The sequence below is a fragment of the Macrobrachium nipponense genome, chromosome 31 (genome assembly GCF_015104395.2).
Source record: "Macrobrachium nipponense isolate FS-2020 chromosome 31, ASM1510439v2, whole genome shotgun sequence".
In the NCBI taxonomy this organism is placed as follows: Eukaryota; Metazoa; Arthropoda; class Malacostraca; order Decapoda; family Palaemonidae; genus Macrobrachium; species Macrobrachium nipponense.
The window spans coordinates 5,677,829-5,696,847 of record NC_061093.1 but is presented as its reverse complement, the minus strand read 5'-3'; the positions used below and the strand labels follow the sequence as shown (position 1 = coordinate 5,696,847).

At 37.5% G+C, this 19,019-nt stretch overlaps 1 long non-coding RNA gene across 2 annotated transcripts in view; it reads right to left on the bottom strand.

The window, feature by feature from the left end:
• Positions 1-19,019, bottom strand: part of LOC135206421 (uncharacterized) — a 445,079-nt gene that overhangs the window by 324,762 nt on the left and 101,298 nt on the right. For both annotated transcript variants that reach the window (XR_010312738.1, XR_010312739.1), the window contains exon 2: positions 13,148-13,675. This is a non-coding gene — a long non-coding RNA (uncharacterized LOC135206421). The remainder of the gene's footprint in view (positions 1-13,147; positions 13,676-19,019) is intronic.

Here is a 19,019-nt window from a genome sequence, read left to right as displayed (position 1 = left end):
CACACTACTTTCAGCAATAGTTGCTTAGAAGTAGAAGGTTATATATATATATATATATATATATATATATATATATATCTATATATATATATAATATAGTTATATATATATATATATATATATATATATATAATATATAGTATAATATATAATATTATATATATATATATATATATATATATATATATATATATATATATATATATATATATTAATATATATACATATATATATATACGTATATAATATATATATATGAACATATATATATTATATCTATATATTATATGTATATATTATATATATGTATATATACTATATATTATATATATATATATATATATATATTATATATATATATATGGATGACAGTAGATACAAAATTATTTTTAACAAAATAAAGCCTATTTAGAGAGCGACAAAGAGCGGGTAGAGAGAAAGAAGACGCGAGACAGAAACTGAAAGAAATAAAAGAGACGAGTCTGTACGTACACCTGCTGAACTTCGACCAGAGGCGAAAGTGGAGCGAACCGCATTCCGTGGGTAGCGTGGCCCTGAGGCCTTTGGGAGAGAGGGTAGGGAGGGGAGGGGGGGGGGGGGGGGGGATTCCTGCTCTTCTCCAGCCAAGCACTGGCATCGGGTTGAGGACGACCGTGTTATTCTCCTACTTTCTATTCTCCATTCACTTCTTTTCACTTTCTATCCTGCCTTCACGTCTTTTTACTTATCTCTGGATATTTCATTTTGGTTGTCTCATCGCTCATTCTGATTATATTGTTGTATTATCCTGTTCGTCAACGTCTTTCTTATCCATTTATAATTACAGTGAGCATCAGTGACCAGCGTACAACCAAAATAACGACCCAAAACAGGTGTGTTGTTAACCAATTAGATCTTTGTTTCCTCTCAATCCTAACAGAAAAATCAAGGGACGTAACCAGTAACCTTCCTCTAAATAACAAATAGCTGCTGTTATCGCGAGAGGTGGTGGAGAAGAATTCGAGAGGAATCACTAGGATTTTTATAAGAAGACAGTCAACTGGCAGATATTCTTTGTTTGGGATTGACGTACCCGCGGTCATCGGAAAATTGAAACGAGATATGCGGACTGTACTTCGTTTAGGAAATGGGGTAATTGCCGTAGAAGAGATCGAAAAGTAATGAAGAATACTGTAAAAACCGAAGAATTTCAAACGCTTTCGGCTTCGTGACCTTTAACCTCAACACCAAATTAATTGGAACGGTTCAAAGCTTTAGAAGAGAAATATGCTAATTACGATTAATCAAAAACTGCCACAGCAATCAGTTCACATTTTCAAGAAATCTTAGAATGTTTCATGGCGCCATTAGAGAACTTCGAAAAAACGTTCTTAAACTCCTCTTCCTCTTCTTTCCCACCGTAATCCCTATACATTAAAGGGTCGGTTGCCTGATGCGCCGTCTCCCCCACTGCCTTCTATCGAAGGCATCATCCTAAACCAAACCTCTACTCTCCATATCTTCCTTCACTTTCCCTCTCGATCTTCCTCCTCTAACAGGTTCCTCCCAAGCTCTCTTCACTCCCTCTTCGTCATCCACCCTCAACACATGCCCATACACGTTCTTAAACAATCACGTCCAAATAATGCAGTATATAGCTGATTTCTCTCTTTATACTTAAATTTGCCCTTTTCCTTATTGGCTACACAAACACAACCTCTGCTCCTTAGATTTGCTAAGAAATGTCTTCGTTTCCATATCCCATCACAAGAGCTGACCTCAGAGGAAGTCAAGACAATGATTACAGTCACATCCATCAGACACAGAAGGCTCATTAGTAGTATATCGAACACCTACACACGCTGCGTGATTTATGTCCATCTTGCAAGCACTCTCTCACTTGCTGGACATTATGGCTCTTTCTTTCCAATAACTATTCCATCTACCTACCACTTTCGAGCAGTTACTCTCCATAACACTATCCATGCCTTCTCACCCACTCTTCTAGTTCCTCTTTGGACGAGTCGGTAACGTGCTTGACTACCGATCTCAGGGTCCGGATTCGATTCCCCGCTCTGCCAAAGAGGATTCGGAGGAATCTATTTCTGGTGATAGAAATTCATTTCTCGATGCGGTTCGGATCCCACAATAAGCTGTAGTAGGTCCCGTTGCTAGGTAACCAATTGGTTCCTAGCCACGTAAAAATATCAACTCCTTGAGCTGTTAATCAGGTCAGTGGTCTGGTTAAACCAAGATATTCTTAACCTGCTTTTCTCACCAGAGTGAGTTCTTTTTTCACCACAATACTAGCAAAGAATCCATCCTGTAGGCTTCGTCATTATTCTTTCATTCACTATGTTCACGTAACGTCATTAAAAAGAACTGTCCCCCCCAAAAAAAAAAAAAAACTTTTTATAAAGTCCGACCATAAATATGTGCGTTCGACTGTGTATGCATACGCATTTTTATTTTGGAAACTATACCTTCAATTATACTTTAACATGCAGACAAAATTATCGGGAACTGTTCTGTCAGATCCTCGCCACAAAAGAGCTGTATTATCGCTGGGAACCTAATAAGGAATGAAACACTTCCCATCAAGCACAATCAAGTCAAAACGCACACGATAAAGTTAGGTCGAACAGAGGCGCCTGGGAGAAATCGCAGATCAGAAAAGTGACAAGAACCTGTTTAGCAACATGACCTTGCTCATTGACACGCCCTCGTGCCCGATTAGGTAGCAAACACGGTTTGTGCACAAAGAAGTCAGACATCAATCAATATTTATGACAGAATATATAAAAAATACTCTCCAGTTCTGCTCTACTGCATCAAGAAAAATTGTGCACAATATTATCTCGGGTAAATCAAACTCCATTGTCTACAAAATAACTGCAGTTACATACGTTGGCTTCTGAGGACCACAACATAATGGTCATAACACATTCACATTGTCTCGACTGAGGTTGAATCCCTTTTGGCAAAACTTTCCTATGCTTTGAGCTATAGCGTCTGGTGACGAGACGAACATACAAAAATACATGCATGCTTGCATGATATGCAAATAACACGCATACTTATAACATTGATTCACTCACATACATAAAGCCACATCATATCGCTAATTAGGTAAAGGCTAAATAAATAAATAAATTTATAAACTGCAACGGTCACAATCGTAATTTACCTACTTATCATGGGTTAAGCTCAATACTTGAAACTTTCAGAATATTAGCTTTTTCGTACAACTGCACGTTGACCGGTCCCGCCTTCCCCCCGCCCCCATCCCCTTGAACATACTACGCCATTCACTTAATTGACGGTCTCTTCTGTGCTTTCTCGATATTAAGGACCTTCTTTTAAAAAACCTCTTCCATTCCATTCTATCTATCCGGTTCATTGCAAGTTTTCACCCTCCCAACACTTGCAAATAATATACTCTTTTCATCAACCTGTCGCCTTTCATTCTTTATACATGACCAAGACATCATTCATCCATTTATGATGACCTTTTAAGAACGTCTACGTTGCCCCACATTCCTCACCCTTACATTCTTCTTATGCCTCATAAGAGGCTCATATAATTCCTTCCTTCAGAATTAACTCTTTCTACTGCATTCACATTCGTTACCCAAACTTCGCTAACTGGAGATTTGGCTTAGCCATCCCTTTATGCATTTCCACCTCAATTCCCTTAGCACTAAAAAACATCTATACTTCACCTTCATGAGAGAGTTGGCATCGCAATCTATTTCATACATTTTCACCTTCACTTCCAGTGAAACAACAGACCTCTTCTCAATTTCTGCACCCACCCTTTGAGCAAGAACCCGTGCTGGCATAAGGCCCGCTTCATCAAAATAAAACAAAGCAACACCCTACTACTTTAAAGACTGGCTTCCCTCACACTGATTAACTTCTTCTCTAATACTACCATATTCAATCATGTTCTCTCCCAGATTTATATAAAAGTCCAATTCCATGCTCCATTGACTTGGTTACTCTTCACTGTCCCCAAAAAGAACTATATACACATCTGCAAATATGAACCAATCAGCACTCCATTCACTTGCATTTAAGTCTACTGTCCTTAACCTAAACTCGCGCATCACTCCACGCGTATCCATGAAGAAGCTGAAAAGCCATGGAAACATACACCAAACCAGTCACTCTCCCCTGTACATATCATAACACGCACACACTTGCCTCCAGTCATAAAAAAAATCCTTCAATCTCTCTCAACATTTTGCCTTCTGTGCCATTCCAGCTCGATTCAGGCTTTCCAGACATTTCTAGATCCATGGATGCCACATAGAGGACCCTGTGGTAGGGGTATAAGAATACTACCACCGTAGGTCCTGCATGATTGTAAAAGGCGACTAAAATGACAGCTGCTGCCTTGCAGTCTTACTCTTTTAGTAAAAGTTGGGCCCACCACCAGTAACTGTGGAAACTGCTGCCAAGCAGGTGGACTTTTTAGTAAAAGGCAAGTCCCACCGCCAATAACTGTGGTTGATGACAGCAAGGGCATACGGTCGTAAAGTCCCCTTTGCCAAACTATAAACCATGCCTGATGCTGTAAGGAAAGGCGCATCAGGCAACCGACCCCTTAATGTAGGGAAAACGGTGACATGAAGAAGGGTGCCACATAAGAGATTTACGTAACTATTTCATACAAAACTGAACTCAAAAAGCCTGTTCATCGTCGAACCCTGCATTTTTCTTTCTTTATCAATCCTTTTGGTCAGCTTTCTTAAGTCATTTTCAACATCCTACCATACAGATTCCTTGATATACTAAGCAACGTCTGTGTCCGTATAGCCTTATTCTTGCAGTCTCATCAGTCAGCTTTACCTTTGCAGGCAGGCTATTAAGCATATCACGCGCGCGGGCGCGCACAAACGCGCACACACACATATACATTATATATATATAAAAATATATATATATATATATATATATATATATATATATATATATATATATATATATATATATGCGCAAGAAAAAATAGAAAAGCAGAGTGAACTTTGCTAGTACCCCCAAATAAAAGATAATCACGAGAACAATAGAACATAAATAAATCTAAAAAGGAAAAAAAAAAAAAAAAAAAAGGTGTCGTGAGTTATATGGCAGGATGTTGCTTCACATGTGCCACTTGCGTCGTAATGCCTGGCATGTGTGACCTTTGAGAGTAAAAAAGTCACCGACACAGAAAAACTTTCCACTTTCACGAACTCTATCGCTTCGGTGTTCGTCAGGAAATCTCGTGTTTTCAAAAGTATCATTACGGCGGGTATAACATCCGCAGATAGGCGGGTGAGCTCGCATACCCCAAGCACGAGATATTATGCCTCCGACGGATGAGGGCACGCACTCGGATGATTACCATTCCCGCTACTTTCTTCAGCCTTGTCAGACAAAATATGAAATGTATAAACTGCGTTCATTTTCCTGACTGGAAGCAATTTCATAGAGACAGTTGACCTCCCGCTGGGTTTTAAACCTGTCTCGCTGATTGGAGAAATGTGATTCGCACATTTCTTTTGACACCTATTTGACCTCTTTTTGTATGCCACTCTTTTCCTTGTTGTTGCTGTTTCCTTACTCCGATCTCATGTTTTTATATCGAAGCTCTCTTCCTTTTTTTCTTCTTTTGTCCCTCTTCTCTTAATTTCACGATTCTTCGTTTGATTCTACTCTTGTTCAATCTTCTATTTCCTGTTCCTTCTCAATTTGCTTTCCTTTTTTCCCCTTTTTTATTCTTCTTATTATTACGTCTTTTCTTCGATAAAAGTATGATCCAAATTCCCTTACGCGAGGTACCGTAACAAAATCTTTCCTATTCCATAACAACGTTTTGCACAAAATTCGAGATCCGGTAATGATTTCAGTTACTTGGAACGCCGTTCCAACGTCGCTATTTGTAATGAGGGTTTCGGTACAAAAACGAGAACAGTCAGTCAGCTTGAGGATACATTCCAAAACTACTCATGAACAAGTTTATTGATTTTATTACTCGATTTTTTTTTTTTTCAAGGAAGGCCCGTCTGCACAAAATTCGATATTATTATTATTATTATTTTTTTTTCCCTTTTAATTTCTCCACTTGTTTTTCGTTAGTCGCTCCAATGTCCATTTAGTAGTCACTAAAATATGTCATCTTTAGTATGCTCGACTGACGTTTAAGCTCTCAGGGACATCAATACTTTAACTACATTATCATTTCCAGGAAATATGAAAGTATGTTGTATTTCAAATGTCAAGTCAAAATAGAATAAGAGTTCTCTTGTGTGTGTGTGTGTGTGTGCAGAGAGAGAGAGAGAGAGAGAGAGAGAGAGAGAGAGAGAGAGAGAGAGAGAGAGAGAGAGAGAGAGAGAGAAGTAGCAAACTAAGCAAATGCAACCTTCAAAGAGACTTTGAGGTATATAAGTAGGTGTTTAGATAATGGACACATCACCTTTTATGAAAGTGTGAAATCAAAGCTTATATGCAAATACAATAAGAGGAGACGGAATTCTCCCATTCCTAAATGTTTTTTCATAATAAGCCACGAAAGAAAGAAACCGATTTATGAATACAATGAGCATTATACCGAAAACTTTGTGTGTGTTAATTTCTCTCCATATCTGAGTACATATCCCGCCTGTGCACAATTTACCAGTTACAGCTGAATAAATCAACATTCCTTATAGACTTTACGGTAAAAAGCCTTTGAATAAAAAGTTGGTCAACGCAAGAGGGACGGTTGAATAAGACTTCTTTGAAGATTTGTTCAAACGTGCAAAATCGCCCTATGATAGAGTGGCGGGGATTACAGATAAAGATATCATAGTTACGAAATCCCTTTTGATATTTTCATGACTGTATGATGTCATGAAATAATGCCAACTTCAAACTGAATAAACGAAAATGTTGTTGAAATTTACAGGAAATTCTTACTTGTTGGACGCGCAAATCATGTATATTCTACGCGAGCGGTTTGTACGTACTGCTCTATGAGCAAGAGCCCGTGCTGGCAAAAAGGCAAGCTGAATCAAAAACAACATACGTGAGGAGTCAGTCTATCAGCGCCATAAGTTAAAAAAACAAAAGTAAAAAAAAAATGAATCCCCAAATAGATTCCCATAAACTGAAGACTTCTCTCCCAAACCCTCCTTAATCCTTTTTTTCTTTTTCTTCTTCTTCTTTGATCATTTTTCTTCCGTCCTTTATTTTTCTTCCCCAAAATACAGAGGGAAGCTCTCTCAGGGAAAGCAAAAAACAGAAGAACTAAAAGTCCCGCTCTGGGACACCATTAACATTTCAAAGGAAGAAGTCCGGTGTGATTTATCAGGTTTCGCTAACTCTCTTTCTCGATATATTATATATTATGTATATATTGATAATATACATACAAATGTATTTCTATATTTGTGTATATATACTATATAAAACGAAGAAAATACATCATTCGCATACATACACACACACACACACACACACACACACACACTATATATATATATATATATATATATATATATATATATATATATATATATATATAATATATGCGCCTCAGTTAGAATATATTTCACGAAGAAGTCATATTTTTTGAGACGCATTTCATGAATAACTGCTATCCCTTGAACTTGCTCCATAAATCTGGTTGAGAATTATTAGAGAGTCTTTAAATTTTTAAATAAAAAACTTAGTTTGCAAGTTCCTTTCCTATTCACTAGCAATCCTGTCTTAAATCATTATAGTCAGAGATTACCACTTTTAATCATTCTGTGTCCATAAATTGATTTCAGATTTAGTTAAGAATTTTGATTTAAACAGCCACCACGAGTTGATGCGTACCTGTAATTAATTTGACAAGGTCACCTGCCCGAAATTTAATTTTGGGACTTGCGTAGGATGCAACCAGAAGCCATCGACTTTCATAAGGGTGTGTCAGCTATCGTTCATATTTATCCCTAAAAAAAATAATTGCCTAGTCATTGATACCGTAACTTTTAAATCTTTGATCAAAGACATCACAGACATTCGCTGCTGTTTTTAGCAGCGAAACTACTTCAGTTTCAGTGTGCATTGCAGTTTTTCAAAACCACTCACCACTCCACCATATTCCATTCGCAGAATCTACACTTAACTCACCCAAATATCTTGTAACTACATGAACTGGAACAATAACTTCTCAAGTACATTATTATTAGTATTATTATTATTATTATTATTATTATTATTATTATTATTATTATTATTATATATAAAATGTTTGTAACTGTCTGCTTAATGATTTCATTTGATGATTTCCGTTTAGTTTGCGATTTCTTCTTTTTTAGTCATTACTTTTTAGAAAACTGAGTTACAGTTATTTAATTTCTTGTTTTTGTGCTCCCTGTCGTAAACTGGCATCTATTTTACTTAATAATGATAATAATAATAATAATAAAAAAGAGGCATGATTCAGTGGCAAAAGCCCTCCACTGGAGCCTGTGCAAGAAACATCAGCTACCTTGCAGTAATAAGTGGTACGAGCACCAACCTGAAGGAGTGATAGAAAACGATCCTCTGGGACTATGGTATCAGAACGGATAGGGTGATACGTGCAAACAGACCAGACGTGACGTTGATTGACAAAGTCAAGAAGAAAGTATCACTCATTGATGTCGCAATACCATGGGACACCAGAGTTGAAGAGAAAGAGAGGGAAAAAATGGATAAGTATCAAGATCTGAAAATAGAAATAAGAAGGATATGGGATATGCCAGTGGAAATCGTACCCATAATCATAGGAGCACTAGGCACGATCCCAAGATCCCTGAAAAGGAATCTAGAAAAACTAGAGGCTGAAGTAGCTCCAGGACTCATGCAGAAGAGTGTGATCCTAGAAACGGCACACAGTAAGAAAAGTGATGGACTCCTAAGGAGGCAGGATGCAACCCGGAACCCCACACTATAAATACCACCCAGTCGAATTGGAGGACTGTGATAGAGAAAAAAAAAAATAATAATAATAATAATGATGCAAGGTAAAAAGCTAATTATTATATCTGGGACTTGTCGATTTGATATTCTCCAATGGGAATGCACTGGCATGTGTAGGTGTGTCAACATCAAAACTAATCGACAGGTGTCTTAAATGTAATCTCCAGATGGGGAATAAATACAATGTGTAAATAGGGGCAGAGACAATTGTGTGAAAGGAATAAGAAATAGGCAAAACATGGATGTTTTAAATTTGAACTCCTCCAGTATCAAATTAACTACCATATACTGGCTAATGGGGAAGAAATTTTCCACAAATATTATCAGAACATGAACGAGTTGTAAGGACGAGAAGTGAAAATGATGTTGTCTTTGTACATATATCTAAACAAAATCAACTGACTCGATAAATAAAAATAATTTATAAGGATTGTGGAGTAAGGAAAAAAGACAGACTGTAATGAAGACTGTTATAGAATCTTGTCAAAAAAGTGAATTTTAACTTAGAAACATATCATTAATGAAGCAAATCCCCCCCCCCTCCCCCCCACACACAAAAAGAAATCTATAAATTCAACAATAAATTCAACATTATACCAGAGTGTTAGGACGGTATTAAATAAAATTTTCTGCTAGTTCCAACAAGCAGGAGACGGTCGAGATATAGACGAACTAAAACCCTATCACCGAAGGGTGAAGCATCTACATGTAACTGCTTTAAGTGCTTTCCTCTTTCAATCTCAATCCTCTTACAAAAACACGAGAAAAAAAAAGCACAAAGGACAATCAAGCAAATCCCAGACAATAATTCCAGCTAGTCATTCGTCCTTGACACCAAAAGGACGGATATGACAGGAAACACATCAGCTTTTGCATAAAAAAAACACACACACAAACACATCAAAACAGAAAACGTTACTTCAAAACAAAGGAAACGACAAAAATTCCCAGGCGACCCACAAATGACCATGTGAAAATCCTGTAAAATGCGCCATTGCACAGGTATACATTACCTAACGGCGCCTTTATGCGCATAATTCGGTCGGAAAATCAGGTTAATTGATGTGAAAACTACTTTCTTCGGTTGCAAAATTTAACCTATTAAAGCGGAGGGTCTTTCGTTAGGTGAATGGATGACATTTATTCCCTCCAAGAGTGGGTAGGGGGAATCACCCATTTCCCATCGTTCAGCAAGAGTGGACAGAGACACTAATGACCACACAACGCAGAGATATCAGAGGGAGATGACGAAAGAAGGTTTCGATGCGAGAACGATGGTGAAACATTGGACTAGTGAGGGAGGGAAGTGATAAAAGGAGGTTCTGGTATCAGAAGAAAGTTGTGAAAGAATGATTTGGTCACGGTGTAGTGGTGAGATGATGACGATGAAATTAATAATAAGCTAATGAGAGCGGCATGGATAAAAAAGAATACTGAAGATACTAGGTGAAAGGTACTGGTGAAAATACGTACTGGTGAGCAAGGGTAGGGTGACAGAAGATATTAGCGAAAGTAGGAGCTGGTTTAGGGTACTAGTGAGAAATGGCAATGGTTAAAGAAGTTTCAGGCGACAGAGAAAAATGGTAAGAGAAGGTTAAACATAATGGTAGGCTTCTGAAAGCGAGAAAGCAATGGAGACACAATGGTGTTCGAAGGTCACAAAGAAAGAGATTAATGATGATTGAAGTCCATAGTGAAAGAAGGCAGGCTACTTAGGGTTAAAGGAAGACAATGGTGAAAGAAGTTTGGCTACTTTATGCTGACGGAAGGAGATGGTGAAAGAAGGCAGGTTAGTTACTTAGTGCTCAGGAAAGGCAATGGTGAAAGAAGGTAGACTACCTAATGGTGAGGGAAGCAATGGTGAAAGAAGGTAGGCTACCTAATGGTGAGGGAAGCATGGTGAAAAAAGGCTAAGCACCTACCTAATGGTGAGGATAAATGGTGAAAGAAAGGTAGGACTAACCGTAATGGTGTAGGGAAGCAATGGGTGAAGAAAAAGGTAGACCTCAACCTAATGCCGGTGAGGGGAAGCGAGGGATGGTCGAAAGAAGCAAGGAGGCTACCTAAAATGGGAGGGGAGCAATCGGTTGAAAAGCAATTGGTAGATCTTAACCTAATGGTGAGGGAAGCAATGGTGAAAGAAGGTAGACTACCTAATGGTGAGGGAAGCAATGGTGAAAGAAGGTAGACTACCTAATGGTGAGGGAAGCAATGGTGAAAGAAGGTAGACTACCTAATGGTGAGGGAAGCAATGGTGAAAGAAGGTAGACTACCTAATGGTGAGGGAAGCAATGGTGAAAGAGGTAGTACGACTAATGGTGAGGGAGCAATGGTTGAAAGACAGGTAGACTCCTAAATGGGTGAGGGAAGCAATGGTGAGAAAGAAGGTAGTCGCAATGGTGATGAAAGAAGGTAGAGACATAATGGCTTGAAAGCGGAAGGCAATGGGAAAGAACGCGCATAGATACCTAATGTGAGGGAAGCAAATGGTGAAGAAGGGAAGACCACATAAATGGTGGTAGGGAAGCAAATGGTGAAAGCCGGGTCTCCTTACGTACCCGCAAAGGTGAAAGATGTAGACACCTAAATGGTGGGGAAGCAATGGTGAAAGAAGGGTAAGACTACCTAATGGTGAGGGAAGGCAATTGGAAAGAGGATAAAGACTACTAATGGTGAGGGAAGCAATGGTGAAAGAAGGTAGGCTACCTAATGGTGAGGGAAGCAATGGTGAAAAAAGGTAGACTACCTAATGGTGAGGGAAGCAAATGGTGAAAGAAGGTAAGGACTACCTAATGGTGAGGGAAGCAATGGTGAAAAAAGGTAGACTACCTAATGGTGAGGGAAATAATGGTGAAAGAAGGTAGACTACCTAATGGTGAGGGAAGCAATGGTGAAAGAAGGTAGACTACCTAATGGTGAGGGAAGCAATGGTGAAAGAAGGTAGACTACCTAATGGTGAGGGAAGCAATGGTGAAAGAAGGTAGACTACCTGATGGTGAGGGAAGCAATGGTGAAAGAAGGTAGACTACCTGATGGTGAGGAAAGCAATGGTGAAAGAAGGTAGACTACCTAATGGTGAGGAAAGCAATGGTGAAAGAAGGTAGACTACCTAATGGCGAGGCAAGGCAATGGAGAAAGAAGGCAAGCTACTTTGTATTGAGGGAAGCTATGGTGAAAATAAGTATGGGATTGAAAGGACAAGATTTGAAAGAACGAGTGACTCCACTAAGCCACTGTGAAAAAGAAAAATGGCAAGAGATGGTGAGGGTGAAAAATGGTCGAGTTCAGAAACGGCGATGGTGGAGGGTGGTAACCGTAAAAGATGGAAAGGATGAAAGCTGGTCGAGATAAGCTATCGGCGAAAGTAATTATTACAAAAGCTAACAGCGATAAGGTGTCCCGATGTGGAGGGCTAATTGATAAGTGGGAGGTTCGCACTATTGCTTCACGAACCTCCCTCCCCCTGAACGCAGGAAAAGGAAAATAAAGAATGGAATTGGCCTGAAAAAATGACCCCCAGTCTTAGAATTTGCTTGTATCTTCAAAGTTATGAAATCATCGACTGGATTCTCACCGTTATTCGCCGCTAAGTTTTCTCTCCTGGTATCGGCAAAATAATTGAATCACGCAACATTCTATTACTTCACGTCTGATAAAATATGATTCCACCCTGAAAATATCTTCCCCTCATATATGCCGTAAATGCATTCAGCCATCTATTGAGTAACTTATTTCCATGGTACAATTAAATAGATACCAAACGACATTTATATATATATATATATATATATATATATATATATATATATATATGTATACCATTTTATATATATAATATTTTCATTTTATATATATATATATATATATGGATATTATATATATATATACCTTCATAATGTATGTGTACATACATACGTACATACATACACACACACACACACATATATATATATATATATGTATGTGTATGTGTATGTATGTGTAGTATATATATATATATATATATATAATATACTATATATATATATATATATAATATAATGTAACGTATATGAGAGTTTTCTAAAAAATTGAAAGGGAGATTATAATGTTCAAATGAAATGATAAAGAAACAGCATTTAATTTCAAATGAAAATTGGCATTCAAACCTAATCTTTCAATATTAAAAAAACCAACATGTTTTCCCACTTACCTTAAGGGATGTGTTTGACAAAGGCATCGAAAGAACTGGCAATATCACGGCGACAAACAATAATCTTTATTGTTTCGTGTATTGTTATAACATCTAACTGAACTTTCCTTTCTCAGTATGCATTATTCACTTCAATACTTAATTTTCTAATCTATTAACATCACTCTAGGATTCGCGACAGATCGAGGACTCCATTGGTCAATCGGCACTGGTCCCCATAAGAACAGGGGATGATTTTTCTCGCTTGTAACTCTCTCTTTAAAAAACAATAACTTTCAGAACTAATTACAACCTCTACTTTCAAAATACTCACGACCTCCAACCTTTCTTTTCAAAATTAAACAAATAAATTCAAACAAGCTTTCCCAAACTCATCACGATATTCTAACCTGTTGGTTCCTTCCCCTAATTTAGCACTATAAGCAAAAAAACCCTTGACGATTTTATTTTCCTAAATCGTCATGATTTTCGTTACCTGTTGATGACTGTTCTCAAGCCATCATCGCACCTCCGTTAATCATAGTTCACCTGTGGAAAGAACAACAGCCATGAGTCAGTAGTACAAACAGCGAATAATTATATATTAGTAGAGCTTCAAGAATCTTCCAGTATAAAGGTGAAAAAAAATTCTAATGCGTGAACTGGAAGAAGTAGCCTGAGATCTGAGTCTGAGGTGGTTTCATTGATCAAGGCAGTTAAAATGACTTGCTTATGAAAAAACGCTATAAAATATACTTAACCAATGTGAGAATAATCTCATATATACAAAGTAATAATTTATTAATACAGAACATTAGGATGACCTAACAATTGTCTTACTCTGACAGTAGACTGTGACTAAAGGATGCTTTCAAATTTCTCTCAACCCTATTGCACAAGTGGGGAAAATTATGGGAGAGAATAACAAGAAAAAAGCTAGAGAGAGAGAGAGAGAGAGAGAGAAAATCTACCTAATTCGTTTGTTACTCTGGGATCCCAACAACTGCCAATTATCTTTCTTACCTAATCATTCTTTCACTACATCTCCCTTTTCACAAACACCAGGTTGGTGCTCATTGCATCTCCTCTGCAGTAAACGACAATAATAATGACAATAAAAATTAAAAAAAAAAAAATTAAAAACTAAACAAAACGCGAGAGGGGAAAGAACCAGATTGGGAAATCTGTTTTCTTTCATCAAAGATCCCAAGAGGTTGCATGTACTGCATGCAAATTATGTAATTATCTCTCTCTCTCGCTTTTTCTCATGTTTATGTCAGGGTGCAAGAGACAGAGCACAGAATGCAAGTGACTACGTACGTACAAACACACACTTTCTTTTTCTTTCTTGAGCTCGTTACGAGATTTTTTTTTCTCTTGGAGGAAGAGAAAAGGAAATAAAAAGCGAATTGAAATACATTATATGGGAGTATGTTTTACTTGTGCCTTGAAAGACACAAATATAAGGGGGATACCAGATTATTTTTTTTATTGTGTTGGAGAAATTGCTTTGAGATACCGATGATTGGTGTTGTACCTGTGTTGTGTGGCAATGGTGTTATGTCATGGTGTTGCATGCTGGAGAAATTGTATGTCATAGGATTCAGCAATACTGTTGTATGCTATTTGAATTTCAACCTTACTTGAGATTATTGCTATGGAGAGTTATTGTTATTGTTATTATTAATAATTATTACATTTGGAGATGTGTCACGGGAGGTTTGCTTAAGTATAATTATCATTACGGGAGAATTGTTTTACGAGAGATTTGAGATATTTCATGGGAGATTATTCTATAATTATTACAGATAATTATTCAAGGAGAATTATTACAATGAATTAATGGGAGAAGTCTTGTGTTAATTATTTGTTGAGTTCTTGTAACTTTGGAGAATATTTTCAGTGATTCACGGGGATGAATTTTGCTGAATCTTGATGAATCTGGTTGAATCTTGCTGAATTGTGGTGAAACTTGCTGAATTTTAGCTGAATTTTTTTTTTTTTTTTGCTGAATTTTTGGAGAATGGACAAGCATTAACATTGGTGATATTTTTTGTACTGATACTGATGATTTTGATGATAGCAATTTTTTTGGTGATTTTGTGATAATGATATTTCTGATACTGATTTTTTTTATACTAATACGTGGGTGTTTTAATGCTGTCAAGGGAGGTGAGATCTTTTTTGAATTTTGGGAGGAACTAACAACACATTATTTTAGTTTGTTTTTTTTTCTTTTCCTTTTTTTTATGAGTTCAGCAGATAATTGCTTGACATCTAGTGAGTTACGGGAGATAGTTAATGATGCCGTTGATTTTTCTTTTCTCTTTTTTTGGAAGTTAGCCATCGCTGACACAAGTTTTTTTTTTACCAAGGGTGAATTTGAGTTTATTTTTTCTCTCCAGTTAATGTGAATATTATCTCAGTTCATGACTTAGAGTCATTGTTCGGGAACGTGTTCGTGTTTTAGCTATTTGATGCTATAGAGAAATATATGGGAGAATTTTTTGCACGTTTTGAATGCATACGTAATGGCACTACATTTTTTCTCAGGATATTTATGTTCCAGAAATTGTGAGTTTTCTTGCACAATACCCTTGTTGTATTTGTGACAACTTTGTGAGAGATAGGAAACTTGGTTAAGTTTTCTAATGGCTTATGTCGTAGTGCATATGGAGAAGTCTTGGGTAAGACACTGTGATTTTGGAGTTCTGTTATAATGACTTGTGGCACATTGGTGATTTTTTCTAGAATTTTCTAGACAGTTTTATTTGCCGAGTTTTGCCCTTTTTTTTAGCAGTTATGCTAAATGGAGAGAGTTTTTATAGTTTTTGACTATAACATTGAGTTATTCTTTGGAGAATTGGAGTTATAATTGAGATATACTATTTGGAGTTATAATTGGAGGTATATATTATTGGAGTTATATTTGAGATATAATATATGGGAGATATATTTTTGGCCATTTTTGATATTTGCCAATAGTGGTATGAGCTATGTTGAGTTCAATTTTTTTGCAGCCATCTTTGTTGCAAATGGAGACACATATTTGGAGATTATGGGGCAATATTTGTGAGTAAGTGAGTTAGTTGCCTTGAGTGCACATTTTTTTGGAGATGGGATTTCATTTTTTGATATTCCTTTTTAGAGATATATTTTTTGGAGCCTTGTTTTGTTCCACATGGAGTTATTGGGGAAATAGAGGTAAATATTTTGTATTTGCCGAAATAGAGGTGATTATTCTCTATTCCTGGAGTGGTGTTTTTTTTACTGACATGTGGCTATTAGAGAAATAAGAGAATAATATAAGGGGGTTGGTTTTTAACCAAGTGGAGGAAATATTTTTATAACCGGAGTGGTGTTATTATTAATATGGTGTCTCATAATGGAGTTGGAATTAATCTTGGGCGGGTGACCTTTTTTTTTTTGTGGTCATGGAGTTTTTTTGAGACAAGAGAAGATTTCTGTGATTCTCTTTTTTGGTTTCGTGACTATTTAGAGGCGAGTGTCATTACTGCATTACGAGTCCTATGGAGATGTGTGTGCATTTTTTATGTTCACAAGTGTGTTATTTTTGGAGAAATATAATTTGGGGAAAAGTCATGTTGAGAGAATAAGTCTTCGAGACAAATTTTTGAACACATTAGTCATATCCTGGAGTTAATTCTGTGAAATGTGTCAGTTAGATCTTTTTTTCTAGAGAATCATGAGTTTCCAAACTTATGTGTCTGACTAGACAATTTTTATGCTACTGTTAGAGCATGCGTCCGCAGGCGATTTTTCTGCTGACAAGCGATGTGATGAGCGCTGTGCTGTTTCTTTTCTTCTGATGGTGACAGATCAGAATTTTTGCAATATCTGGAAATGTTGGCTATAGCATTTCACGAAAGCGCATGTGTAAGAGTTTGCTTTCTGGCAAATTCCATAACTTTACATGGAGCATTTCTTGGGGAAAAACGCGGGAGTTATGCATATTATACATGTATTATGTATTTTGTGATTGGGGAAATCTACTTGTGATTATCCTTTTTTTTATTATTATTTTTCTTCCTTTTCCTGTGAGAGATATAATTTGGGGATTGAGCTTAAGTAGCATTTCTTTTTGGACGGGAGATTTGATTTTACCGGGAGATGTAATTTTTCTGGGGTTGCTGTTTGCGTAAATGGGAGTTTGACATTAAGTCTCATTGTAATTAATTATTGAGCAGTAAAGGGGTTTTTGCTGTTAAAAGTTGGAGATTTTTACTGATTTTGTGGGTTGTTCAGATATCAGAGTTTGAGAGAACATTTTTGGGTCTGGGTGTGTTACGTGATTCTTTTTTTTTTTCTTTCTTTTTTTTTCTTGTGAGCACATTCGAGTTTGAAATGTGAGTGCAGAATTCCGTGGAGTTGCTGTGGTTTCTGAGTTGTGTGTGTGCTGATGTGTGAGTTTGGAGAATTGAGTTGGAGAACTTGATGTTTTTTTTCTTAGAGAGTTGTGATAATGACTTATCATTTTAGTAGTCATATTAAAGGGAGTTAATTGGGAGACGTTCAGTTGGTATTTCTGACTTTTTGAGATCATTGTTTGATAGAAGTAGTATGTCTGGGTTAATTTTCTTGGATTGACCAGTGACCTGACTGACATACTAACACACGCCCAAAGGAAAAAGTCGTTCCCCGACACCAGCAAGACGTCCACCAGCCGTGAAGAGAGGTTGCTGCCATGTTGTCCAGGGTGATTACAAGTATTTCCATGATGGTGATCGCGAGAGAATTCTACAGCATGTTTTTTGGGGATCTGCAGAAGCCGTGGGAAGTCTTCTACAATGAGGGAGGCATTCCGTCTTCCTACAGTTGCTACAGCCTGCTATAGCCTGTTGCTGTCTGTTCAGCTACTTGCAGACAAGCGAAGAGGGATATTCAAGAATCCTAATGCAGAAAATATGAGAGAAAATGCGTCTTGTGTTATTGGGAGATAAAGCGTGATAAGACTTTATTTTATAATGCCAGAGACGTGCAGTTTTTAGTTATGTTTTATTTTAAGCCGGCCAGTGTTTTGTGTTATAAGCAATTTTGCTAGGCGGGGGCTAGCATTTGTGCGAGGCCGAGCTATCTGTAAGGCCTAGGGGTTTTGATTAATAATATGCGTTCTCTGTGACCTATGGAATGTGGAGAACAGTGCAGGAGTGACGACCTGAGAGTAGCTGATCAATGAGTTTCTAGGGGTGGCGTGAGATAAAAGTGCTTAGTTCAACGAGCCAATGCACGACAGTTTATGAACTCTTCTCAAAGTGCCTTTGTGAAACTAGATGCAGCTAGAACCGCGAGGCGCTATCGAACTGTGTGTTCGTACGTGCGTGTGCGCCTCTTTCTGTTAAATAGGTTCATACCCAAGCCTATGGGAGGGATTTTGACAGAGGGCTTCGAGTCACAGGCAAAGATGCCGTGGCATTCGCCGGGGGAGTATTTTGTGACATAGTGTTTAGTGTCCGGTTGTCTGGGTAAGTGTTCAAGTGCTTTAGCCAAAGGGATGGCTTGTTTGATATCTTGTAAGATGTTCCGTTTTATTAACTTTGTCTTTAAACTTGTGTGTGTACTTACCGGGATGTGTTCTGTATCTTTGAAACAGACGGATCTGGAATACCGGGGGATAAAGAGTTCCCGGAGGGGTGTAGACTTGTTTTGGTGACTAAGACATTGTACTGTTTTTGAGTTAGTCTGTAAGACTGGATTACTTGGTTAATTGATTTATTTATTCTTGTTAATAAACGTTAGTGTTATGATGCAACTCTCTCATTTTCATTACCTGTTAGAATGGAGAGATTCCTTGGAGAGAGAGAGAGAGAGAGAGAGAGAGAGAGAGAGCCTGTGTGTGTAATAGGGTGTGTGGGTCTGCCTTCCGTTTCGTGTC